We start from the raw sequence: 27120 nt of genomic DNA, 5'->3' as shown, positions 1-27120 counted from the left end.
TACGTGCTCTGAGAGGTTTTTCCCCTCAGAGGACAAGATCGCAGCCATCAACCGTGCCACGGCCCATTTTCTCAGCAGAGCAGTGACCTCAGCATGCCGGTACCAACACCTCCTGGGCATCATGGCGGCTTGTCTCCTAGCAGTGCCGCATACCAGGCTAAAAAAAAAATGAGGCAATTGCAATTCGCAGCCTCCTGGAGTCAGGACAAGGGTTCCCAGGCGCAGCTGGTCGGCATCCCACATCATCTCCACCAGGACCTAGTCTGGTGGAGCAAGGACAACCTACGGATAGGCAGGCCCTTCCGTCAACCAGCACCTCAGGTCACCATTACCATGGACTCATCCCTAGAGAGCTGGGGAGCTACCTTGGGGAGCGAAAGTGTCCACGGGGTTTAGTCCCATCAGAAGCAGACGGCCCACATCAACTGGCTCGAGTTCATGGCCATCTGACTTGCTTTGAAAGCCTTCCTCCTAATGATCAGCGGCAGGGCTATCCTCAGACGGACAGTTCCACCAGCATGTACTTCATCAACAAGCAGGGTGGCACCAGGTCTCTTCCCCTCTGCACTCTGGCAGTGAACATTTGGGAATAGGCCCTGCTAAATGACATGCATCTGGCAACAATACACCTTCCAGGGGGAGTCCAACCTGGAGGCGGCCAGGCTCAGCAGGCTGGGTGTGGACAACTATGAATGGCAATTGGAAGAACAGGTCCTTCAGGGGATCTTCGACAAGAGGGGACATCCTCAGGTGGATCTCTTCGCCACCTGATCTTACAGGGCGATCCCCCAGTTTGCGTCCTGGCAGGGACAGGGCAGGGGTTTGATGGGAGACGTGATGCAGATTCAGTGGAACAACATGAACACGTATGCCTAGCCTCCAACTTCCTTGGTTCACAAGGTCATTTTCAAGATCAGGGAGTCCAGGCACCTACGTATCATCCTGATCGTTCTGTGGTGGCCAGCAAGGCCTTGGTTCTCAGAACTACTCAGCCTGGCGGATCGGGCTCCGGTGCCCCTTCCGTTGGGCCCAACACATCTACACTCTCAGCAGGGAGGCACGGTCATCCACCCCGCCCCCCTCCCCCAGAATTTAGCCCTTGCAGCGGGGTTCCTGAAAAAGTCACATTGTGGCATCTGGATCTGTCACAGGTTAACCTAGATATAGAGGGGCTAGGAGCGATGCGACCAGGAGCCAGTAAAAAAGCAAGTGAAACAGATTTTGTCACTGGGCGGAATCAAAGAAGGTCGATCCATTGACCTGCACGTTGATTGACATGATATCCTTTTCTGCGCACACCTATCCGGTGGCCTTTTGAGGCTATAGGAACTCGAAGTAGGTATTCTCCTCCTCTAATGCGGTGGTTAAGACACTTGATGGGCCTTACCATGCTTTATCCACCGATCAAGAAACTGCATCCGGTTTGGGACTTCAATGTGATCTTAGGCAACCTGGCGCATAAACCATTCGAGCCTATGGCAGCCGTGGACATCAGGCTACTCACCATTAAAACTGCCCTCCTAGTGGGACTTACCTCATCATGATGGATCCGTGAACTCCAGACGCATGTGGCTTTAGAGCCCTATACTACATTTACTAAAGACAAGGTGGTGCTTAGAACTTAGCCTGCATTCTTACAGAAGGTTGTCTCCTCTTTTCACCTAAATGAGGAGATAGTGTTACCAACTTTCTTTGCAGACCTTAAGGATGACGCTCAGAGGGTATTGCACTATCTGGATGTCAAACATGCGCTAAAATACTACCTGGACAGGACCAAGAGCTTCTGCAAATCAGAGGCCCGCTTTGTCACCTTCGGGAGGGTCAAAACCGGGCTGTCGGGCCTCCGAGGCGTACATAGCAAGGTGGATGGTTACGGCCAAATGTGCATGCCCATCGGGGCTAAAGCCACAGCGGTTGCTTACCAAAGGCATGTTCCGTGGCAGGTTATCAGCAAGGTGGCAACATGGGCTACTCCCTCAGCCTTCTGCAAACAATACTGCTTGGATGCCAGCTCCAGATCAGATGCAGCATTTGGTCAGACAGTGTTAAGGGACTTGTTTTCTAAGAAAGTCACCTCTCCACCCTGGGGCTACATTCAGTTGTAATCGCCCACACAGTGTGGCGGAAAGGGGAAGGGACATAGGAGTAATTATAAATTACTAACCGTAGTGATTAACATACCATACGTCCCACCACCCTCCCCCCTAATAAAACTGGTGTCATTGGGCAATGTTAATATTGTCGATGCATAAAAGGGGACTGGCGGTGGGCGGAGTCAGGGGCGCGCTTGCTTGCAGTGCCGTGCCGCCGAGCGCATCTAAATTTAAAGGGGAAGATGATTTTTCTTTTGAAACAGGTTCTGTCTCCCATCCCTAGCGATGGATGCCCCATACACTATGGAGGAAAGGGAACTATGGACTAGGAGTACGTTAGTCACTATGGTGAGTAATTTATAATTTCTATAGTAAAGGCTTGCTCAGGTTTTATGGTACTTGTGCCCATAACCACAGATCTTGTATGTGGGTTAGGGACTTTATAAAGATGATACGCCCATTACCTGTTTTTGTAACCTTGAAAGGTTTTCCCTTTCACAGGACCAATACTGTCGTATTCCACGGGATCTCCTCTCCACCCTGGGCCTTGTCTCCTCCCAGGTGATCCTCCTGCAATGAACCACCCCCAAGGTTTGGATCAGGAAGCGTCTGCCTTACCCCGGCCACCTGCGAGGAGACTTTAGTCAGGGTTTCAGTGAGGGATCCGTAGGAGCCTAATTGATCATTTGACCCTCTGAGGCATTCAGCCCATATCAGTTACCAGCTGCTTCGTTCACACCCAGCCAGTGCCCAGGGACATGTTGCTGGACATTCTCACCACCTTCACACCTTGGTGTATGAGATACAACATAGGCTGACGGCTGCCCCGGTGGGGGGCCCAGCCCATAGCTCTCCCTTGCCCAAGTGTCTGCCTAGCCCTGCTTGGCCTAAATGACAGCTGAGTCCTTCTGGGCTGCAGCACCCACCGATGATGCCCCGTAGGGCATTAACCCCAGTGGTGGATCCGCCACACACCGACAAAGGTACGGACACCACAGTCACTCATCTGAACGAATATGAAGACTATGCCCCCGCTGACGCAGAACCTCTGGGCACCAACAAGCCTGCCAGGGCTTTGCCGCCGTACGAGATTGGTTCATTCCACACCATGATTTCTCAAGCATCCAAAACCTTCAGTCTGGTGCCAGAGGAAAGGAAAAAGGAGGGTTTTCTGTTCCAGCAGCGTGAATCCTCGAGGAAGACGGTCATGTTGGTTCCTTTATTGGACGACTTCTGGGAGCAAAGCCTGGCACTGATGAAAGTACCACTTCTCAAAGAGAGAATGGCTTGAGAAGTAGTACAGGATCCCGGACTCAGCTCCTAAGTGTCTATGATCACAGCCTTCTCCAACCCATGTTCCATAGTGCTCTCAGACCAGAAGGGCCAGGAGTTGGATGCAGTGACAAACAGACCATTTACACCGCAGCTTCCACGGTCAAGGCTGTCAATGCCCTAGCCATCCTGTCTTGCAACGACAGGGGAGCTCTGGTATACGGATATTGGGCCTATTCTGGACTTCCTGCCAGACGAGAAGGCCGAAGCCCTGGCTTTGTTCCAGGAGGGTGAGGTGCCTCGGACCATGCATCACGATGGCACTGGACATAGCAGAATTCGTATTCCACCAGATGGGCAATTGGGTGGCCCTCCGACACCCGGGTTGGCTGAAGCCCAAAAACTTCAGGGTGGATGTGCAGTCCAAGATAGTGCACATGCCCTTTGATGGGGACAATCTATTTGTCAAGGCTCTGAACAAGACGCTCCATTCCACTAAAACAGATACAGATACAGATACAGAGACAGCACACTATCTGGGGATACTGCAGCAGAGGAGGTAATCGTCCTTTTGGTCGTCAAGAGGGAAATTCAGCTGGTCCTCCAAGGGGTATACTACCCCCTATCCTCGGCCCTCCCACTCCACCACCCAGGAAGCCTACAGAGGCTGGTTGCAGTCCTTCCGCAGCAGAGACAACCATTGTCATCGCCTGCAGGCCAGGACGCAGATACCCAAGCAGCTTTGGAACGGCCGTGGACCCGGGCCCCCACTTTCACACATCAGTGGGATTCCGGCTAGCAAACTTGTCAACAGGTGGAAGACCATCAACATGGACAAATGGGTGCTGAGTGCTCTTCATCAATGGCATACCTTGAAATTCCAACACAGGTACCCCCGCATTCCTCTTGTGGTAGGTCAAGACCTGCACATGGCCCAACTGCTGCAGGAGGTTCAAGCCATAATAAGGAAAGGGGCAATAAAGCCAGTCCCTCGGCTCCTCCGGGGCTCTGGAGTGTACTCCATATACATTCTGGTACGGGAAAAGTCAGGAGTGTGGTGGCTGCTCCTAGACTAAATGCACCTCAACAAGTGCTTGAAGTCCCAGAAGTTCCTGGAGGATGCTCACTTTCACATCCCCATTCACGCAAGGCATCAGACGTTCCTACGGTTTGTGGTCCAGCGACGGCACTATCAGTTCAAGGCCTTGCTCTTTCAGCCTGAAATCAGCGCCAAGAGTGTTCACAAAGTGCTTGCACCCAGTGACAGCACATCTACGCCTATCAGGGGTGTCCACGTCCATCCCTTATCTGGATTGTCTCATCCGCTCGTGCTCCCGGGCACGGGGGAACCACAACACAGCAGAGATCATATCCCTTCTGACAGAGCTTGGATTCTGCATCAGCTATCCGAAAGTCCTAGATAGTCCTCAAACAAGAGTTCCGGAAATCCCTACGATGGTGGGGCCATGCACCCACAATTCACGAAAAGGAGCTCCATTTGAAACACTGCTGTACCAGGCCACCGTCGCCACGGAGGCTTCCCTGGAAGGGTTTGGGGCCTACAGAGGACAGTCGCACACCAGAGGCAAATCCAACCTCAGCTGTGGGGGAAGGTGATGCAGATCTTCACGGACAACACCACCACCATGTTCCTCATCTGGAAGCAGGGCGGGACGTGCTCTCGCATGCCCTCCCTGGAAGCCCAGAACTGTTGGCACTGAGTTTTTCTTGAGAACGTGTTCCTCATCCCCTTTCACCTATCTGGCACCAAGAACGCCACCGCGGATTCACTCAGCAGGGAGCTGCGAGTGGGAACCTCATCAGGTTTACGTGTCCCTTCTGTTCCACAAGTGGGTTGAACCCTAGATCGAACTTCGCGATGGCAGCCAACTCCAAGTGCCAGAGGTTCGCCAGCAGGTATCCTCAGCTGAGGAGTTTGGGGGATGCCTTCTCGTTCCTGTGGGGTGGGCTCTCCCTTTACACCTTCACTCCAATCCTGCTCTTGCTACATGTGATCAACAAAATCAGTGTCATTGCAGGGCGATATTCATCGCTCCAGAGTGGTGACGGCAGATCTGGTATCCAGACCTTATCTGTCTGTCAGTGGCTCATTCCGTCTGCCTCCAGTTCCTGATCGTCTCTCCAGAGAAAATGGAACTACACAGCACCATGACCCAGCATCGCTGAGCCTCACGACCTGGCTCCTGCAGCCCTACAGTTTGGGCGTTATTCCCTGATGCTGGAATGCAAGACGATCCTGCCCAGGGCCAGAGTTTCCTCTACATTGTTGTGCTACAGCCACAAATGGAAACGCTTCACATTGTGGAACAGGACTAAGAAGATTACGCCGCTGCGAATCACTGTCCTGCAGCTCCTTCCATAACTCATGTTTCTTGTCAAGAGTGGCCCGGCTCACGCCTCCATAAATGTGCATCAGGTTGCCATTTCCCGGTACACCAGTGTGCCTGGTTAGCCCTCCCTGTGGTTGCACAGGCTTGTCAAGGAGTTCCTTAAAGGCCTCTTATGGACTTTTCCACCAGCGAAGGTTCCTGCTCCGGCTTGGGAGCTCAACATGTTTTTGACGAAGCTCACGGGGGCCCCATTTGAACCAATGCATCAGGCCACGCTAAAGTTTCTCTCGTGGAAGACTGCGTTCTTATTGCCCATCACCTCGGCCAGGTGAGTCAGGTAGATCCAGGCCTTCTCTTGCAAGCAACCTTACTTGTCCTTCCGCGCTACACAGGTGGTGCTGCGGACCAACCCCACCTTTATGCCGAAGGTTCCTTCTGGATTCCATCTGAACAAGCCTTTGGTCTTGCCAGTCTTCTTCCCGAACCCTTCTGCGCTTGCAGAAAGGGCGTTCCATTCCCTGGACATTGCTCATGCCTTGAAGTTTTATGTGGTACGCACAAAGGATTCTCGGAAGACATCTCAACTCTTTGTGAACTTTGGTCCTGTGAATCACAGGAAAGCCCTGTCTCAGGCTTCCATATCCAGGTGGCTGTCCGGCTGCATCATGCACTGTCATCATCTGGCCAACAGACTGCTGCCATGCTGGCTGAGAGCCCATTCCACCAGAGCCATCCCAGAAACAACTGTGATTCTCTCTGGTGTCCCCTGCTTGACATCTGCAGGGCTGCTACGTGGATGTCCACCCATACCTTCACAAGATTCTACTGCATCGACAGGGATTCCAGGGAGGAGTCCCGGATCAGCCAAGCAGCGCTGCACAACCTGTTTATTGTAGGTAAGTCTGTTCCAGGGTAAGTGTATTGCTTCTGTTGAGCCTTGCCACCTCCTGTGGTTGTGTATATGTACTGCTGTGCAATCGTAATAATCAGCATGTGAATCCATGCTGAAGAAGGAACAGTTTACTTATCTCCAACCCCTGTTCTCCAGCATGGGTCTGGCATGGATTCACATGCAAACACTCCCTCCTTCTCCTCTGTGGCTCTTCTTGGTTCATGCTGCCACTTTACGTGCTTTACCAAATCTGAAGATGGCCAACAGGGGTGGAGTTTAGGGAGACTGTCATTGGATGGGGCCAGTATGACCCAAAGTACAGTGATTGGTTATAAAAGAGACGAGCGGTTTTTAGGCTAAATCGAAACTGTTTTCTCTTTTAACGAGGATTCCCAGCCTGACGATGGGGAATATTCATGAGCATGTGAATCCGTGCCAGACCCATGCTGGAGAACAGGAGTGACGGGTAAGTAACTTGTTCTTTTCTCACCCTTTAATTTCTCGTGAAATTGTAACCTTCTCTCATTGTTAAGTGAAGTGAGCACTTAACAATGGCAATACGTCTGTGGACAGACGTATTGCCTTACTTGAAAGGAGCGTTTAGAAAGTTGGCGCTCAGTGGCGTTCTGCCACCTTAAATTGAAATCTTGAATTCCTTTCCTGGTGAGTCCAGGCTTTTGGATGCACAAAGGAAATTGAGTGAATATTGCATTGACTGCTTCCTAGCTGTAATTAACACAAGATGTATGATCTCTGCATATGTCCCACTCCCTCTCCTCCTTCATTTCTACAACCCTCCTTGTTTCAGCTGCATGCTTCTAGGAGTCTGGCCTTGTGATGAGTTCCCCAAGAGTATGTATTGTTTTGTCTTCATGGTGTCAAGATTTCCTGCACCTAAAGTTCTTGGACACAGGTAGTGACTAGATGGTACCTGTGTGCAATTTGTTTAATGTAAGTAAACAATAGACTCCTGCAGGTATTCATGACTTCAGTCCTCCAGTACCAACTGCTCATATTTGGTGACCATTCTCCTGTACTCATTGTTGACCATTCAGGCAAGTTTCACATCGGGACAACACCAAGGTCACTCCAGCAAACGGAGGACATCTGATGCTCCAGAAGTCCATCATCAAATCAAGGAATGTCACGCTATTTAAGGATAAAAAAACAAGACTTATGAGATTGTGACGCGTCTTCACTGGCTACCAGTCATTTGGTCGACAGGAAATGGTCGAAATCCAAATGGTCGAATTTTTTTTTTTTACTTTTTTTTGTTTTTTTGGGGGGTCCCCCAACCCCCATTTATATATATATATACATTTTTTTTTTAACCAAACAAAACAAAAAATATAAATAAATAATAAAAAAAAATTCGCCCATTTGGTTTCGACCAAATGGTCATTCGATCTTTTTTTTCCGACCAAATGAGCGGACACCGTCTTCACTAAATGGTTATTTTTTCCTGCTGTTATTTGTTGTGTTAATGGGATTATGGGTCAGGCTGTTCTGTGCTTGAACATGGTGGTCCCAAAGGCTTTGTTTTGTGGTCAAAGTTAACTGAACCTTTGGCAACATTGATGATGGGCTGTACAATTATTTTTCCTCATTTTAGGCTATTTTCGAAGTTTTCAAGTCTTTGGTACAAAATGTGGGGTACTCCACATGTCATATTTTCTTCTAACTCTATAACAAGATAGTTGTGTGCTGGAGCAATTCTTGTCTAGCCTCAGCACACTTGTGCCAGTCTCCGATCTGGGTACTGTGCTAACAGGCCACCTCTGCTAGGCATAGACTAGTCTTCTTCTCCCCCTAAGAGACCCTATGAATGGTCCTGCTGAATTCTCTTGATATTTGGCACAGTTCAATGTGATAAAACCATATGTTGAAGGCTGCATAAGGTGTCCATTTTCTATGCCAATTTTGGGTGACCTTCAAAGGGTGGGATTGTGCTGACATAGCAGTATTCCACGAACTGAATCCCTCCCCTCCACCCCCACTCCCATTGAAGCTGCTCCCCCTAGCAGGATGTTGTTACCTTTTGGGGATTTCACCCCCTGAACCTTCCTTTGCATTTTCCCACTCGCCTTCTGAGCGGTCTAGGGAATTCTTTTTTTTTTTTGTTGCTTACGATTAATTACTTAAACTACTGTCTACTGTAACATGTTTAAGAGTATGCGCCCGGTTGCCCATGGGCCTGGTTTCTGCTCTTTATAAATAAAATAAAATCAAATCAAATAGATCCCAGGCAAATCTAACTTCCACATAAGATGCAAACCTATCAATTTGTCCATTTTTAATGCCTCGTTATGCTTTATGTGTTATATAGGTATGTCTTGATGTTTATTTATAGATTGTCCCAGGTGCACAGATTTAAATTCACATAGGTGCGTGTGTTAGGCATCATAGGCCTGGGGAGCCAAAAGTAGCTCCTTGAAGCTGTTAATATTTTGAACCTTGCATAAGTAAATTTAAAGCAGGACATTCAGTGTTGATGCTGTGTTATGCAGGGTTGCAGCCACTTAGGAAATGTCAGAAAATTGATTGAGTCTAAAGATAGCCTGGTGGCACGGACCACATTGACAGTTGAAGTTGACCAATCTAATGTAACAATCAAGTGAAGTTGGCTGAGACAGAACCTAGTTGTGAATTGATGGAAAGAGTGCTTCAGTTGAAGAATATTACATACTAATTTGGACGCTGAAGTCCACAGCTGCTTCCAGAGCAGGCATCTGGCGAAGTGCGGACTGGTGCTAGAACTTCACAACTAGGCATGCTTCTTACTTCCTCTAAGAGGATTCCTTGCTGAAGTCTGTCTCACCCATACACTTGAAATTCATAGATCCACAAAAATGTTGTTTTGCAGCAATATGAAGAAATAATTTTGTCAGTACTGTTTGCGCAGTCCACAGTCTGAGGGTTCCTGAAATAAAGTTAGATGGACCTGCCAGTGTTCTTGGCTTATCCATGGTAGATGTTAACCAGAGTTCAAGGCTCAACCTTGTGATTTAGTTGTATGTTCCGACCATCTGGAGAATCAGGTTTCAGCATCCCCCCTTGTGCCCCTAGTTCAGGAGACGGTATGTGTCCGGTTTCCTTGTGTAAGACTCTTCACTCAGTTGGATATGTGGAGGCCACTGATTTGTGGTAGCAATTTGCAGTTACTGTGCACTATGGGCTGGTGCCCACCTGTAAAATTATTTTAGTGAAATAAGTTGGTTCTATGAGAGAAAGATTGAAATACATTCAAGGCCATATGTGGTCGTGGTTACTGCCTTCCTACAACAGTGGTTGCATTTGCCATTTCCAGTTATGACCAGTTTGTGATTGGTGCCTGGGATTCAAGCCAAAATCCATACTGAAGAGAGAGCTAAGGAGCCTGTGAAATATGAATCATGGTGCCCCAGATTAATGGTTTGCTGCCAGAATGTTTGAATGGTTCCATCTCTGTCATTGGGGCCTGTGCCCCCTCTCCAACCCTAATTGCCCATTAAACTGGAGTGGCTGCTCTTGAAACAAGTACAGAAGCAAAGAACAATATGCCAACCAAACAACATTGTGAGGTGGGTCAAACTGAACCGGAACCTTTCTAAACCATATGTGATAGTGACGCTCTGCCCTTTGAACAGACTTTAAGCTACCAGAGCAAGCAAGTATAGTGTTCTATTTGACTGACATATTGGGCCCGAGTCGCAAGCCGTTTACAAACCCTACCACTCATAAAGACGTGCTGCAGGCCCTGTTCTGGCCAGACACTAAGGTGGGAGCAGTAGATGCTGAGCGCCATCCAGCAGCATCCAAAATCTGTGAATACAAGAATCACCAGTGAATGTAGACATCCAGTGGAGGACATCTCATATATGAACTGCCAGCGCTGCAGCCCCACAGGCACCTTGCCCATCAGAGCTGCACCTCCAGAGATCTGTACTGCTGCAATACACCCCTGCAGTTCTTATCTTTAATTATTCAGTGGCTCCCTCTGTGTTTGTACCATTGGGCCCTCCAGTTTTAACGCATCTCGTTCTGTCAGAAGAGCATATATCTTTTCTCTTTTAAATACTGATTTGCCCTTCTGTTGTACATGTTTATTATTTTATTTGTGTTCGGTTTGTCAAAAACCTTTACAAATCAGACAAGAATGATATCAGCATACATACAATGAATTATTTAACAATTACAAATTTACACAAATTATAGTAATGAAATTAATATATTAGCCTAATTTACTGATCAAACACGAGGTTACGGCTTAATACAAACTTACTACTTAAGAGTTTCACTAAAAAGTTATTTTTTAAATGATTCTTTATGGATTGGTATTTCCCATGATTTGACAAATGATGCAACCGCTACCCCTTCAGCTGTTGAAGTTGGATGAAGCATTTTTTTGCACAGTTCTGTTAAATCGCATTTATTACTTGCGCCAATTAGTGTTTAAAAATAGGTAATCCGTTCAAAATGTAATGCGGGACAATCTATGAACAGATGTTTAGTGTTTTCTATCACCTCCTTATCGTTACAGTGTCTGCAGACATCAGAGATGCCAATAAGGCCCCTCTTTAATAGAATCTCCTTTGTGTGGAGTAAATTCCATCAAAGGTATAGAATCATGTAGCGGTGGTGTCTATTAGGAAGATCATATGGTAAAGACCTACCAGGCCTCTAGGCGTATATTCATGGGACAGGTGGGATAATGAAGCGAAGCAGTGTAAGGCATAAATCGTGTTTACCCAATCAAGTTCATTAGTGCAATTTTCACCTTCTCTGGAGTCTCTTTCAAGAAGTCGACATCCATTGAGGGCTCAGATAGAATTAGGTCGCATTGGGATTTCAAATTGCCTAGGAATCCCTCCAAGGGTGGCCCAAACTGTCGCTCACAGGTTTCTCTAGCTGTAAGGTATAAGGTGCCATGGTAAGCTGTGACAATGTTATGATCTAAAAGGAGTGTCTGCCATTGAAACTGAGCTTTAAGTGAGGCGAGACCTAATTCCTATCTTATCGCAGCTACAGGAAACCCGCAGAATGCATCTCAAAATGTTCCCCTCAATGGCGTCAAGCCAGGATTGAGTTTTTTTTGACCAGAGCTCCTATCCATGTGGATTACCCTCCGCTCATAAGAGTTGCCTTGATGTAATAACTTCTATATTTTGTGTTAATCGCCATCAATTGATTAAATACGTTTTTCGCCTTCCAGGCTACTGACGTTTGTAAGCCTGCAAAGTTGGTATGGGCGGAAAAGTGAAAGCCTAAATATATCAAACTGGTAACTGTTTCCAGTTCCTTTGAACGTAACCAACATTTACCATAGAGATGTTTGTGGCCCCTAGAGGGGACCAGCATTTTAGTGTTTTCTGGATTTATTTCCAATGTGTTGTCTTTTGCATAGTTAGAAAAGGCTGTCAGCAATCTTCGCATCCCATTCTTTCCACAGTCAAATAACAAAAAGTCATCTGCATAGGCCATCCATGATGTTATTATTTTGGAAAACATAGGAGGGATTAACAAGGCCTTGTCTAAAGTCTCACCGATGTCTGAGACATATAGGTTAAACAGACAGGCCCCTAATAAGGAACCCTGTCTAAGTGTTACTCTCACCTGACGCCCACGGAGGCGCAGGTCTGGTTTGGAGTGTTGTTGCTTCTTCTATGGTGAAGCGCAGGACCCGGAAGATGGACTGGAGCGGGCCTTCGAATCTGGCTTGTCTGGCTCACAGGAATATCTTTCTGTATGTGAAAAGGGAGTATTAACAATCTGCGGGAGAAAGTATAAGCCTCCCGCTCCCTTCTCACCCCTCTACGAAACCCTCCTGCGACCCCCACGTGAAGTCTCACCTTAGGGTTTGAAAGGTTGAGCTCTCCATCCTGCTTCTCATGCAGGGGCGCGTTGTATCCAGTTACTTCACTGGGATTTTGATTGTAGAGGGTTCAAGTTTTGTTTTCCCGGTATATTACCGTAAGGATTCTGTTAATGAGTATGATTCCGCAATAATAATTGTTCGTTATCTCTTTTTCAGGTGCGGAAACTATTCCAAGAAGAGCTGTGGAACCGAAGAATGAGACTCTGGTGAGCTTGATGAGAGTTCTCTGTGTCCTTGTATCAATGCGCTCACTAACGCGGATGTCTTTTTTCTCCATAGGGGCCGGGGTCCGGAAATGCCAGGATGCGGCACCGACCCGAAATGAAGTTGGAATAACCCAACAGGTAAGCTTTGTAATGGAAATTAAGGTTTCCTTGTTTTCTTTCCCCTCTCACCTTTATTCTTGTCTTTTTCTCCCTAGGCGCGGTGATGTGTCTGCGAGTCCAGATGTCGCCGTAGAACGTGGTGGCACCTTGTACAGGTGAGGGAGATGCGGCGCTGCAGCGATCGATGCGATGTGCTTTTAAATGGATGTCTTCCTTTTCAGGACCGTCGGCGAGATGTCTCCGGAATGCGGATTTAGCAGGTAAGGACTCTTCTTTACCCTTTTCTCTTCTCTTCTCTCTTTGCAGGTGTTCCAGGATGCTGGCAGGAGTGGCAGAAGACAGAATGCAGGAGCAAACACGGTGAGCGTCCAGCTGCTAGATGCAGAACAACGCGAAGCGTGAGTTGCTGCTTGGGCGTGGCTTAAATAGCCTTCAAAGTAGTTCCAGGTATGTATCCTTCCTCTCAGGTATGTATTCCTCCCCTGACCACACCCGTGTGGTTAAGTAGTTCCAAAGATAAAGTAGTTCCATTCAGGCCTCAGAAGGCCTGGATGTTGCAGCATGGTCTGCATCAGGTAAATTCACACTAAGCACCTTTAACATAAAGTCCCCTTTTATGAGCCTGGCGCCTATGGCGCCAGGACTGTAGCCCGATATGAGCCAAAGGCGCCAGGATTGAGTCCAAAGAGCCCCTACTTGAGGCTGTTGTGACTTCCCTTGAAGACATGATGTCTGCCTTTGGGGTAGCTGGGTCTTGTCTGGCACCTTGGAAGTAGGCATCATGACACTAAGGCCTTGCTCTGTTGTGACTCTGAATGACAGATCTCCAGCTTGGTTTAGGCAAATGCAGATTCCTGTGTTGGAATATAAACAGATAATCAATTGTAAGAGTCCTTCCAGGACCCCCCCCATTTAGATAATTGAAACCAGTCTTCTGCAATCCACCTTGTTGAAGGCCATAGAGAGATCAATTGGTGTAACATATTTTCTTGTTTTTGGGCTACACCATGCTGGTTCCTGTAATTCACGTAAGACCACTCCACTTATATTAGTGGAATGGCCTTGTCGAAAACCAGTTTGAAATCTGTCTAAACGGCCCGTACTCTTTGCCCATATTTCAAGGTGACCCAACAGGACGCCTGCGAAAATCTTTCTTTCAATGTCTAATAGGGCAATAGGTCTGTAATTCCATGGTTCTGACCTCTCACCCCTTTTATACATGGGCACCACATGAGACAGACTCCATGACTCAGGAATCGCTTCCGTTTCTATGATGCTGCCAAATAAAATTGACAAGATGATTGACCAAACATTTATATCATTGTTCAAAAGATTTATTGAGAGGCCATTTGGGTCCGGGCCGCTGATGGTTTGGCCTTCGAATTAAAAGAAGGATATGTTCCACGGTTATTTTCATGATGGACAAGCCAGCCACCTGGCCACTATCCAAGACGTACTTTGTCCATCGTTACGGGATTAATATTGATGTACAGATTTTTGAAGTGAGATACCCAGGACGCTTCGGACACACCAGTTGTCTGGGAGCAGGTTTGTGACATTGTCACTGCATTTACTGTTTCCCAAAAATGGCGAGTTGCTTTCCTAGCTAGAATTCCCCAACATGATTTCTGCTTCTCACTGTAATAGTGAAGCCTTGTTTATTTTACAAAAATGTCTATATTGTTGTTTGAGAGATTTTAATTTGAATATCTTGACGCCCTTTTCACATGGAGAATTCTTTATCAGCCTGGACGCTCGTTTAAATGCCTGTTTCTTTCAGAGTATAAGGTCATTGTAGGAGTAAGAGTGAGAGTGTGTTCCCTGCGTATCGCAGTGCTACTTAAGGAAATGTTTTGAAATCCTAGATACGCATGAGGATAGGGTGTCGGTATAGTTGTCCACTCGAAAGTAAGCCAGTTTTCTTTTGTATGTGGAATTTTGCAAGAGGACCAGTAAATCATTATTTAATTGCATGGAAGCCTTGTGATTCCATCTCACTCTATTCCCCTTATTATTTAATGTCAGGTTACATGGACCATGTACAGCAACCTTGGCATGTGTCACCTCAAATTTTGAGATTACCATATTATGGTTGCTCCAGATGTTTTCCAAAACAGTAAAATCGGAACAAGTATCAATTAACAAACGGTCAACAATTATATAATATAGGGTTGTGTGGCTTAGCCCTCTAGGCCATGTCAGTAACCTTTTGCCCGTCACCTGATCAGGTCTATTAACCAAATGAAGGTCTAACCCTCTCATAGTAATTACCCAGTTTAACACTGCAGCTGCTTTAGCACTCTTTGGAGAGTCATTGGCAATTACTCTTCGAGTGTTATCATCAAAAAATGTATCGGGACAGTCAGCGTTTAGGTCGCCTGCCACTAGGATAAAACCATCCTTATTTGACATTTTACATCTTATGATGCAATTCTGTAGGTTTATTAAAAAGTCATCTAAGACTGCCACCCCTTTATGCCAGTAAATATTGACAAGAGGGATAGGTACGGATAACTCAGTGGAATATACCTCTGCAGCAAGAATACCAAACCTTAAGTCTGTAATTTTCTTGACTCCGACCATGGCCGGTACGAATGGCTATCAGTAGCCCACCTGATGGTTTACCCAGCTCAACTAATGTGGCGGATTGAATCACAAGTTTGCAACGGTCCAAATGAGGACAGGCTGTTAACCATGTCTCTTGGAAGCACATTATTGTACTAGTTTTCAAGTGGGACCAAGCATCAGTATTCTCGTTCAGGTGGGTAGAAACACAGGAATTCCAGGTGACAAATTTAAGATTTAAAATGTATTTGGTGGTGCCTCGATCGATTTGTCATCTTTGATTTCTGGCTCACACGGCTGAGATTAGATCAGAATGGTTTCGGCCACTATGTCCCCTCTGATCAATTCTTTCCTCTGTCTTCATTAAGTGGAGCTCTAACATTAGAAGATTTGATTTGGGAAACTGTGGCGGGTGTCATGGTGGACCTTTCTTTGGTCATAACGTTTTTCAGTGTTCGAACCCAAACGTTCTAGTTTGGCACTTACGGAGAGAGGTCCAAGTCCATTACTGAGGTGGAAAACAAGTAAATAGCAGTTTGTGGTTGATTAGGAAAGTTAATTTGTTGAATGTCCAAAGAGGAAATAGAGTGCAATGCTGGGATTTCTCCAAAGATTAGTGCATTGGATATGTTCAGACAGCTATCAACTTCTTCAAAGGACGAGCTGTTCATGAATAGCTTCTTAGTATCTGTTTTCTCGTGTCGTGATGTAGTTTGAGCAGGGCCAAGCAAGGAAGATTTTTTTTGCCGACAATAACCTAATTTCTTCATGATGATAAGCAGGTTTGTCACGACAAGGCGACAGAGGGAACACAATGTCAAGGTTAGTCATGTGATCGTTCTCAGGGCGGTCACAGCCTCGTAAACTATGTAGGACGCTGTTGGTCAAAAGTATGCGCCTACTAGGCTCACTTGAAAGGGAATTGGGATCATATTGAAAGTTTGACACCTGAATCTTTAGGTCCCGCAAGTTACTGGATTCAACGTTGCCTACAGCAATTGGGGCATCTAGAGCAGTTGATAGAAGCTTGCTCACGAAATCCGGGCGAGGCCAGTATAATTTTCCATGGAGAGATCGCATGTTGACATTAGACTTGAGAGACAAGGGAGAGGTGCAAGTCCCCACAGTTTTTGAGATAGTCTTGCGTGCTTCATTTCAGATTTTCTCTCATGTTAGTCATCGGGATGAAAGTTACAGTGATCAACTGTTTCAGAAGAAGCATAAAGTGACCTCTGGGATTGAGCAGTATAAGTGGCAACATTACTATTGGCTGTCATACAGAAGGAGGAAGCTTTGTCTTCATTTCCTTGTGTAACCTTTCCTGTTTGCGGGGCAAAATGATCGTCCATAGCTTTGATACAGGGATCAGCTTGTGCCTCTGTCTGGACACCAGCTGAGATGCAGGACGTTGGGACAGGGTGTGCTATAGCCAGTTTATTTACTTGGGGAGGAGGGAGGTGGATGTTTCTGGCAGAACCTTTGCCAGCAACAATGAGGAGACTCTCTTGAAAGACATCACTAGCGTAGCATTCGACAAAGTAATTGCTTCAGCTTCTTTTACTGCAATTTGGGTGCCTCTGGAATTTGTATTAAGCTCCCTTGTCGTATCTCAAAGAAAGAGGAAATTGACGGTGAGACATAAGTTAATTTTCCCAAGGTTTTCTTTCTCAGTAGGTTTTTTTTAATCATTTGAGATTTTTCTTTTCATGCTTTGCACTAAGCGCTTTTTGTGCATTATACCGCATTTGTTGTCTCTGTTGCCAGTTTCTGGAGTGGATTTTCTTGAGAACTTTTGGCAACGTGGCTGGCAGAGGCGAGGATGGAGTAGACTGTTTCTGGCCTTTTGATTAGACTAAGACAACTGAGTTGTCAAGGATTATTAGGTCGGGCCGTCAGCAAGCTTTTCGGCAAACCAGACTGGTGACAATAGCGGTAGAGGGCACAGCATCTCGCCCATGAAGTCCAGCTTCCGTGCAATTGTGTGGAGTGTGTCTTGGCAGAGTGTGTTCTGTGTTCAGTGGTCAGCTGGGAGGTGAAGAGCCCGACTTAATCTGAAATGACCACTCTTGCCCAATGTCGGGAGCTGACATTCTGAGCGGCTGGTGAAACATCCCCAGAGGTTGATTCATTATCTAAACACACACGCGACCTATATTAATACCTGAAGGAATACTCTGTTGCAAGTACGGGGTCTGATTTGTGCACACTAGGAAGTGGGGCCAGTGGAGTCCTGTATGGATTACTACTTTCGGCTGCTTACAGCCCAACTGTGGAGGTCTGCTCATTGCGAAAGCATAGCGCGCGCCTTGAACTAAGATGATAACATTGTTAAACAGAGACAGGTTGCACAAATCTCCAAGCTCGTTGATATTTGGGTGACTATGTAAATGTGAAAGGGTGATAAACGAGGACAATGAGAACATGCCAATTGGGCAAAGCTACCTCCAAGACATTGACTAATTGGGATCAGGTGGCATCTGAGTCATACACTAGTCCATCAAATGCATTATGCAAAGCTTATGACAGTCATGTAGTGAATGGGGGAGATCTTGAGAAAGCGGACTTTAATCGAGCTCCATCTCAAACTGCAAAAAAAAAAAGAGAAATCGGAGGAAGCAGACTCTGGGAAAGGCTGCAAAAAGAATTTCAATCAGTGTGCATGAGATGGAAATTCGACACTTGGACATCATCTCACCTTCAGAGGGTGAGTGGGTAGCTCCACAAGACCCATTAAACACTCATGAAGTGGAAACAAATATTGTAATGCTAGCATTACACCAGGAAACCAGTGCTTCTTCCCAAGCAATCGTGCCTTGTAAAAATTCAGACATAGCGGCTCAATTGGCAAAGGACCTTACAGAACTGATAGAAAAAATATCCTCACAAAAAAGGCAGAGCTTGGCCTTATGCCAATTAAGATTGTCTGCCTTAGAGGCTAACATGTCTCAAGAGGATTTAAATGTAACTCATTTGCAATCTGTTAATGAGTGCAATTCCCACAAGGAAAACTGTGAGATGAATAAAGAGGATGATGCTAGAGACTCTGAAGATGCAGTCTTCCCTTTGCTACCTCTGAGTCAGCTCTCTGGAAGCGCCCCCTTCCAACTGCACCAGGGAAGACCGTCAAATAACAGAACAGTTGACTCATCTGATGAAAGTCAGGATCGCTCAGAATGGGAGCAGCAGAGAATGGTGAGCCAAGGTGAACGAAAGAATGTTGATTTGGCTGAGCTACAAAGACTAATCATGGCATCCCTATCAATTACGTTGACACCCTTCAACAAATTATGAGTCGCTCAATGACTCTATATGTGATCAGGGATCCTTGATAGCCACACTACTTGTCAAATTGAGGGTGCTAGAGGGCCTGTCAGGAAAAATTGAAGAACCGCTCAATAAAGAGTCCGAAACATCAGCATCATGGCAAAATCGGCTATGCGACCTGACTAGGAGAGTCGCTAGATAAATCCACATTAATGGAGGCACTACTTGAAGACTGCAAGTGGATGCGTGCTGCCTGGAAAAGCGTGACAAGACCCAAAAACATCAGCACTGATAAAAGCATAGCACCACATAAACCAGCAGCTTCATTGAATGAAAATAATCAAGCCCCTGAAACACTGACCCAGGAAAAGGAAATCAATGTATTTTCCATCTTTTGAGGGGAAAAACAGGGAGCTAGGTAACATGCAGAAAAAAAACTACTAATCAAAATAAAAGAATAGAAAAAAAAACAAAAATCAAACCCTGAAAAACAAGCGCAAATAAAACAGATCAAGGGCTTTTCTGCGGAACTTGAGAATGCTGCCTCCCCTGGCTATGAGTCAATCATCAAAGAGACCAGGAAAACAACCACCAACATCCTTCAATATTGTGGAAAAATCTGGAGACTCGGATCCAAGTGTGGCGAAGCTCGCCATCTCCAGTGGAAAATGAGTCAGCTGATGACACTTGTCTCCGCAACCTAGTGGAGATTGTTGAACAAGACTGTGAGGATGAAGATTGGAACAATTTATCAAAAACAGAATGGAAGGAAATTGATAGATTGGTGACCCAAATCTCAGCAGACCGAATTGAAAGGGCAAGGGCAGACAACGGACCAGCCTTGAAGAACGTTGGTCATTCTGCTTGGGATAGAACGGTCTTAACGATGGAACGAAAACAGGCAACCCATTCCGAAACTACTAAATTACAGCCTAGGAGCAACCGATAACTGAAAGAAGCAAGGTGAGCTTTAAAGAACCAAACGAAGATTCGTGCAAAATTAATCTAGAGCATATTGTCAGTGTTTGTTTGTTTATTTATTTATAGCGCGCGCCAGACCTGAGGGTATCCGGGCGCGTGTTCAAGAATACTTTAAGCTTAGATGTTACAGTTACACATTTCAGGATGGTTACTGAAACCATCCTGAAATGATGACAATATACATGGTTACATACACAGGTGATTGTACACAGGGGTGTATACACAGTATACATTGAATGTTAAGGAGCAAGGTGGGTTAAGCGGGGGTGATGAGCGAGGTATGAGTTTTAGCTGCAGATTAACAGGTGGGTCAGATGTGAGTAGTCCTAGTCTAGTCAGTTATAAGTCATTTTCTTTGAGCCATTTAATGCAATTAAGTCTGAAATGTGGGTAAGATTGGTCAGACCTTAAGGATGATGGGAGGGAGTTCCATAGCTGGGCCGCTTTGACAGGGAAGCTGGTGCCTCCGGCTGTGCTCAATTTGAATGGGGGCACAGCTAGTTGGTTGGTGTATGTGTCATGATCTCTGCTTCCAAAAGATCAGGACTTGCCCGACTCCCTTGGAAGCAGACCCATAACCCCGGTTCCGAGTGCCAGCCAGTCCCAATTGGGACCTTTTGGACCCTGTCCTGGCGCCAGTGGCACCAGGCTCATAAAGATGCCCAGTCCCAGCGCTGGAAGCGCCGGGCTCATAATGCTTGGGTGGACTTACCTGCAGCAGACCATGCTGCTTACTTACCTGCCAGTTGAACCCCTGATCCTCTTCTGTTTGGGACTACTTTTCCTGTTGGGTGGGGCAGGAGCCACTCCCTAGGTTCAGAACACTGGAACTCTTCTGGAAAGCAGGAACTCTTTTCTTACCTAGGCGTGGCTGTGGAAGGAGATTCCTAAGCACTACAGGAGGCTATTTAAACCACACCCGATGGATAAATCTTGCTTTGTGTTATTCTGCATTCTCTGCAGCAGAACGCTCATCGTGTCTTCTGCTTCTGATTCTGGGCCTAAGGGAACAAAGGCTTACCATCCTGGAATCCAGTCTTCAGCAGCACCTGTAAAGACAAAGAAAGAACAGGTTAGCACTACGGTCTTCAGTGGCAGCGCATCTCTTACCTGGTCCATCGGCTGTCACCAACGCCTCGTGCTGCATTCCGGCATCTGAAAGACAAAGGTTTACCTACTCTTCGCATGCTCCGGAGGTCTTCGCACTGCATTCCGGCATCTGAAAGACAAAAGAAGGTGCGTTTAAAGACATTGGGCAACTTTATTACTCACGTGCCATTACTCCTTCCCACGCCGAATCCAGTGGGTATTCCAGCACCCTTCAGCTTCTCTAAAGCTCCGAACTTGTACCTGCAAGATAAAAGGGACAGTTAGTGCGCATCGTGAAGCAGGCTACAAGCGCTTACTTACGTGCTTCCAGGCGCTTCTATTCCTCACGCGGGTTCGATCCTCAACTCTCATCAGCCCGCCATCCGCCATCGCCGGAACCCTGCAAAACAAGAGATATCATTACAAAAGACTTTTAAGACATTTGAAGTGCCCAGAACTTACCGTTCGTGCAGTTAACTGAGGTCAAGAGGCCTGCACCCTTATCCAGTGAAGAAACTGGTTACGGCACCCTGCCCCGAGGCAGATGGAGAGCTCGGCGTTCACTTACCTAAGGTGAGGGCGTTAACCTTTGGGGTTCTACAGGAGAAGAGAAAGGGAAGAGGAGAGAGGCACCCAATAACCCCAGTTCATTAATCCCATATTTTCTATCTGCAGACATCTTACTCTTCGAGTCAGACATACAGTGCACAGAGGTCCAGCCCAAAGAGCCAACCGTGTGTTACACATCACCTTTGAAGATACGGCATTCACCCAGTCAAGACCGGCGCCTCTGCGGGAATCAGGTGAGCGTTACAGTATGCTTCTCTGGTAGGTCTGTTAGAGGTTCTTCTTTCGAATCTTTCTGTTAGGTATTTGCGGGCTAGGTCGTTAATACTTTTGAAAGTCAATGATACTGTTTTCAGTTTAATTTTGTCAGCTGTGGATAGCCAGTTAGATTGTCTTCTGGCGTCTGAGATATGCTCTCTTCTTGGGATTCCTAGGGCGGCTCGAAGGGCGTTGTTCTGCAGGGTTTCGATTTTTTGCAGTGTGTTTATTGGACCCTATGTATAGTGCATTGCAATAGTCCAATTTGGATAATACCAGGGCTCTTGATAGGGTGAGGCAGCTGGCGGTGAAAGCTCCGATCCTAAATCGAAGCACCATATTGAAATTGTTCCAACATGTACCACAATTAAGATTTATATCCTCAAATGACATCAAAGTGATCAAATTTGTCAGAGCAGAAGATGAATTGGGTTATTTTACACATTCGATCAAAAGAGAGTAAAAGCTCAATTCTCCGTGAAAGTGGAAAACTACTACCATATGGATATGATTGAAGAGATTTCCAAGGAAGGAATCTCCCCTTATACGTGGAATTGCAAAAACAAAACAAGCAAACTAAAGCTGTGGACAATCAAAACTAAGATAATAAAGAAAACAATACTGAAAGGAGGAGAATTGATGCAACATTAAATAAGTTACATGGTCCTTCCATTGTACCATCAGCTCCACAGCCCTCTCCTCCCGAAAGAACAAATTGGCTTAAATTAAAATTCATGGTGGATAATAGTGTTTATGCTCACAATCCTGGTACTGGTAGCATGTTGGAAAATTGGGATTGGCCAGCTGGGGTCTTAGCAAAACGCAGTAAACAATAGATTGCACCGTGGAGGAATATCTCACTGATGTGGATCTGCTCTTGGAACACGAGAGGATTCAACTCCTTGTTAACGATGGACATGAAAAGTCTACGCAAATATGATGTCGTCTGTCTCCAAGAGACTTGGCTCAGAGCCAGCCTCTCTGGTGATGTGTATGAATCCTTCTTAAATCCAGCAATTAATGAAGCAAAGGGAAGGCCATCCTCTGGATTGTTGACAATGATAAAAGTTGATGCTGGATATAAAGTAATCAGCCATCATACTCCTAATCCATATGTACAGATACTTAAGTTGCAAAGAAAGGATAAATAGGAAATCCTACTCCTAATAAATTTGTATTCAAGAGTAAACTCAGCTAAAGAAACTAACTTTGTGAAATCAATCATGAATGAGGTAGATCAAGTTCTGGCTGAAGTCGAGAATGCAGTGATGATAATATGTGGGATTTGAATATACACCTGCTAGACCACCATAAATGTCCTCACAACAAAAGAGAGTTGGAAGGCAGAAGCCTAGAATGGTAAGCCTAGAATGGTATGTTGAAGACACCACAAGAGACCTCCACATGTTAAATGCACAAACCGTGGGGGGGACATCGCGGCAGCGTGCACATGGGGAAGAGGATCGAAGAGACATTTCCTTAACTATTGGTTTGTTTCGGGCAACCCAAGAGACAGGATAAGTCAATTTGAAATAGAGGTACAAATGTTTAGTGACCATGATCTGGTGGAAATCACTATCGAAAAGAATGTAAATCTCAAACCATGGCAAATAATTAACCTGGTGGAGGTGAATTGGCACAGGAATAGGCTAAGGGTCGGAAGGAAAGAAATTTGATGCCATGTGTTGTCAATATAAAATGGCAGTCGAAATGGATCAGACCACCATTGACTATTGCTGGATTTTAGAACAATTCATACAGCCAGGGAAAAGACAGGGTAACAGCGTGAAACAACCCCCCAAGCATGCCTATGATCCATTGGTAAGGAATGCGAAGAAAAGATTACAAGCCGATCTAAGGAAAATAAATTCTCTAAGGTCTACCGAGGCAGCAGAGATGAGTCGCCTGTGCAGGCAGAAGTATAAAAACTGGCAGACAGCAACAGAAAGTCAACGTCTACAAAAGGATGCTGATGTTAGACTCTTTGGAAAAAGAACACTACAGATCTTTGGGAGTTGCTTAATAATGTAGGGAAATTTAGAGCAAATGTAATGTTGGGACAGGTCAGTGGTCGACCTGGCACACCCATTACTCTAAATTATTTGCGGATCCTGGTAACTCATTGAGAGAGGATGAGTAAGGGAGCCAGCCACCACACTTGGGAGATCTAAATTGAAAGAGAAGATCTGGAGGCAAAAATAAGAGGGCTTAGCTTGTCTAGAGTCGCAGGACCTGATGGCATTTCAAATCAGCTCCTTAAGGAAAATCCAGAGAAATTAAGCCATCTGATTATGCAAATCTTTGATCAGGTCCTGCGCATGAAACAAATGGCAACTACCTGGTGAGAGGGCATAATTGTCCCCATATACAAGACGGCGATCGCGCTGATTCCAAGAACTATCGACCGATCGCTCTTCTGGACTCAGTGGGGAAACTTTTTGCCTCCTTTTTATTCCGAGACCTCACAAGATGGGCAACAATGACGAGAAGGTTAAATCCCTGTCAAACGGGTTTTGTTAGAGGGGTGGGACCCTGCCGGACTCTTCATGATTGGTGTCTTAAACATGCACTCATGTCGAGAGCCTGTGTCCATATGGCCTTCACGGGCTTAGAACAGACTTTCGACTGTGTTAACAGGACAAGATTATGGGAAAAGTTGAGGAACTGGAATTGCCCCCGTGATTTGCTGGAGGGAATTTGCGGCCTATATTCAAACATGTCAATACAAATAAGTTTGGCCTCTGCGGGGGTCCTCTCAGAGAAAATCTTGACCCCCTGTGCCCTAGCCTCATTCCTATTCAGCCTGTATATTTCTGACCTAGGTGATTCGCAAAATGTAGTGAGAGCGTTCCCACCAAAAATCAATGGAACAATTATTCCCTGGGTCATCTATGCTGACAACAGTGTCTATGGATTATACCCCAATTGGCCTGCAAAGACAAATTAGTTGTTTTGTACAATATCTAGGCCAAAATGGCATGAAAATTAATGCTACAAAATCGAAAATTTGGGCAATGTTGTCTAACAAGAGACCTCAAAAGAACATGTGTAGTGGGCACAAAGCGAGAGAATTGAAGTGGTACAAACCATTGTCAATAGAAACATAGATGACAGAGCTCACTATCTCTCGCTGCGTGCCAAAACCAAGAAGTTAGTGGCTCAGGGAACCAGGATTGTATGCAAATATTTCAAATACTCCCTCGTTCCATTACTGGCATTTTATTGTCAAAAAGCAGTCCCCATTATTACGTATGGGTCAGAGGGGATGTTAAATGTCTTGGAAGATATTGGCTCCATTAGAGGGCCTATTCTGGAGAAAGATCCCAAGACTTCCTGGCTGTCTGGCAAGTGCAGCAATCCGACATGAGCTGAGACTCGAGTCTTTAGAGTCAATCTCCCTGTGAAAGTCCATTGCACTCTACAGAAAATGTAAGATGGCGGAGAAAGATACTCCATTTGAAATCTTCAATACAGTGGATAATTTGACTGATCATCCACTGAGATCATGGTGGGAGAAGATTGAAAGAATCTTAGAAGTGAACAACATAGAAAGGGAAGAATTAATAACTAATCCCATAAAAATAAAATAAACTCCAGGAGTCAGATTGGATTGAAACCATTTGAAAAAGAGATCTTGACAATTTAAGACTGTGTCTAGAATGGGAATGAAAGGGTTTAAATAATCCACCTCAATACTTACTAAAGTTCCCCTCTCCACACTACAGAGATCTGTTATTGAGAGTGTGACTGAATATTCTGGCAACCAAAGAAGTGCAGTTAGCCAGGAAACCACGCAAGAACAGTCTTACTGTAGACATTGTGATCTCTCAGGAGAACCTGAATCCCTTTATCATTTGGTAACTGACTGCACAGGGCTAGCTGGATTGTGTGATGTTTACCTGCAATCTCATAAGGCCTATCAGTTAACATTGTTCAATCTCCAAGGATGAGTTGGTTGAGGAGAAAGTAACGCCATCAAGAACCGAGGACCATCCGGTCCTGTGAACATATAGTCTTGTAGAAGGTGTGGATGGTGTGGCCTCTCCGTTGGTGTCCAGGAGTGCCCTGCCTCGAAAGTAATGCGAGAGGCCTTTTGCCAGAGTGTGCAGAACAAATAGTGGGGGAAAACTAACCATTAGAATGGTTTATGGTGATGTAGGTGTTGATGTGAGCTAAGGAGCACGCAAAGGTGTACTATTGAGTGTGGGCGGGCCACCCAAAAAAGGGCCATAGGGTGCTCACCATAAATGGTGTAAATATGGAAATGTTAGTAGATTCCGGATCGCCGTAAACTATATCATCCCCGGAACTGTACACAAGGAGTTGTCTACACTTGAGCGTCCTGGCATCAACCCACATGCATATGGTCAGATAACCATAATAGTTCTAGGATACGAATGGGCGCTAATAGAATTCAAGGGCTGTGCTACTAAAGGAAAGTTATACGTGGCACACAAGGGAAATAGTATCATAAGTTGGGATGAGCAAGCTGCCCTAGAAATTTAAATACGCCCAGGCAATTCCATTCCTATACTGTGTGGAGGAGGAAGAGCGAGTACATACGGGAGGTGGTATGACTGCTGAATATTTGAAGAATACATTTCCTACTGTTTTTCAGATAAATTGGGTATGCCGAATGTTTTTTCCCATAAAATAGTGTTGGAGGTGGAGAGGGGTGATGCCCAAGTCCCATAAACTCAGGAGTGTACTGGTACTAGCGAGAGAAGGATTGAAAATTGAATTGGCCAAACACATGCACACAGGGATAATAGAGGAGATTGAATCCTCCGGGTGGTTGTCACCAGTAGTTTTGGCACACAATGCTGATGTGGGTCACAGGATGTGTGTTGATTTAAGAGAGCTGAATGCTAATATATGGGTGGACTGCCACCCCTTGCCCAACATCAATGAACTTTTAGCAACAGTAGGACAGGCAGCATGGTTTTCCATGTTTGATTTGTCTTCCGCTTACCACCAGAGAAACTGGTGTGTCCGTGTGCATCACCCCTTGAGTGTGGTGTGTACATTGCGGATCCAGTGTCTGCTGGTAGTCATCACTCCTTTGAACTTGGTTATTGGGAAGTTAGTTTGGTTTCTGACCTGATGTGGTAGGTTCCCCACTGTGCCCTCTGTGGAGCAGTAAGTTGTTGAGGGTGGCAGCTTTGCGGCTCATCTGTGGCAGAGGGGAACGGAAGGAGTAGTGTTTTTTGCTGGTTCTGGATTTTTGTGATTGTGCTAGTTGTGCCAGCTGTGTGGGGTCAGTTCTCAAAGGTGGCAGCTTTGAGGCTCCTCTGGGGCAAGGGGTAGCAGAAGAAGTCAATTTCCCTGTGTTGGTTCAGTTGGTAACATTGTGATGAGGGTCCTACCCATGTGCGTTATTAGATACTTGGTTCAAATTTGCCAGGCTGATGTGGTGTGAGTGTTGTCCTTCTGTGTGCGTCTCCTTTAGGATGGTGAGTTGGGCTTAGGGAAGGCCATTACGTTTGTTTTGTTTGAAGGCAAGGAGGTGTCAGGATCTGTTTTTCCTTGTTTGGACCTATCCTTCTCGCTTGCTTCCTGATGTGTGCCTGTCCCCCATGGTGTTTGTATGTGTGAGGTCATCAGTGGA

General features: G+C 45.9%; 1 protein-coding gene across 4 annotated transcripts in view; it reads left to right on the top strand.

The window, feature by feature from the left end:
- Positions 1–27120, top strand: part of RPTOR (regulatory associated protein of MTOR complex 1) — a 2822438-nt gene that overhangs the window by 1743651 nt on the left and 1051667 nt on the right. The window lies entirely within an intron of this gene.

The sequence above is a fragment of the Ambystoma mexicanum genome, chromosome 3q, assembly GCF_040938575.1.
Source record: "Ambystoma mexicanum isolate Mex_15411 chromosome 3q, UKY_AmexF1_1, whole genome shotgun sequence".
Classification (NCBI taxonomy): Eukaryota; Metazoa; Chordata; class Amphibia; order Caudata; family Ambystomatidae; genus Ambystoma; species Ambystoma mexicanum.
The sequence above is the reverse complement of the archived record's forward strand: the minus strand, read 5'-3'. Positions and strand labels throughout refer to the sequence as shown.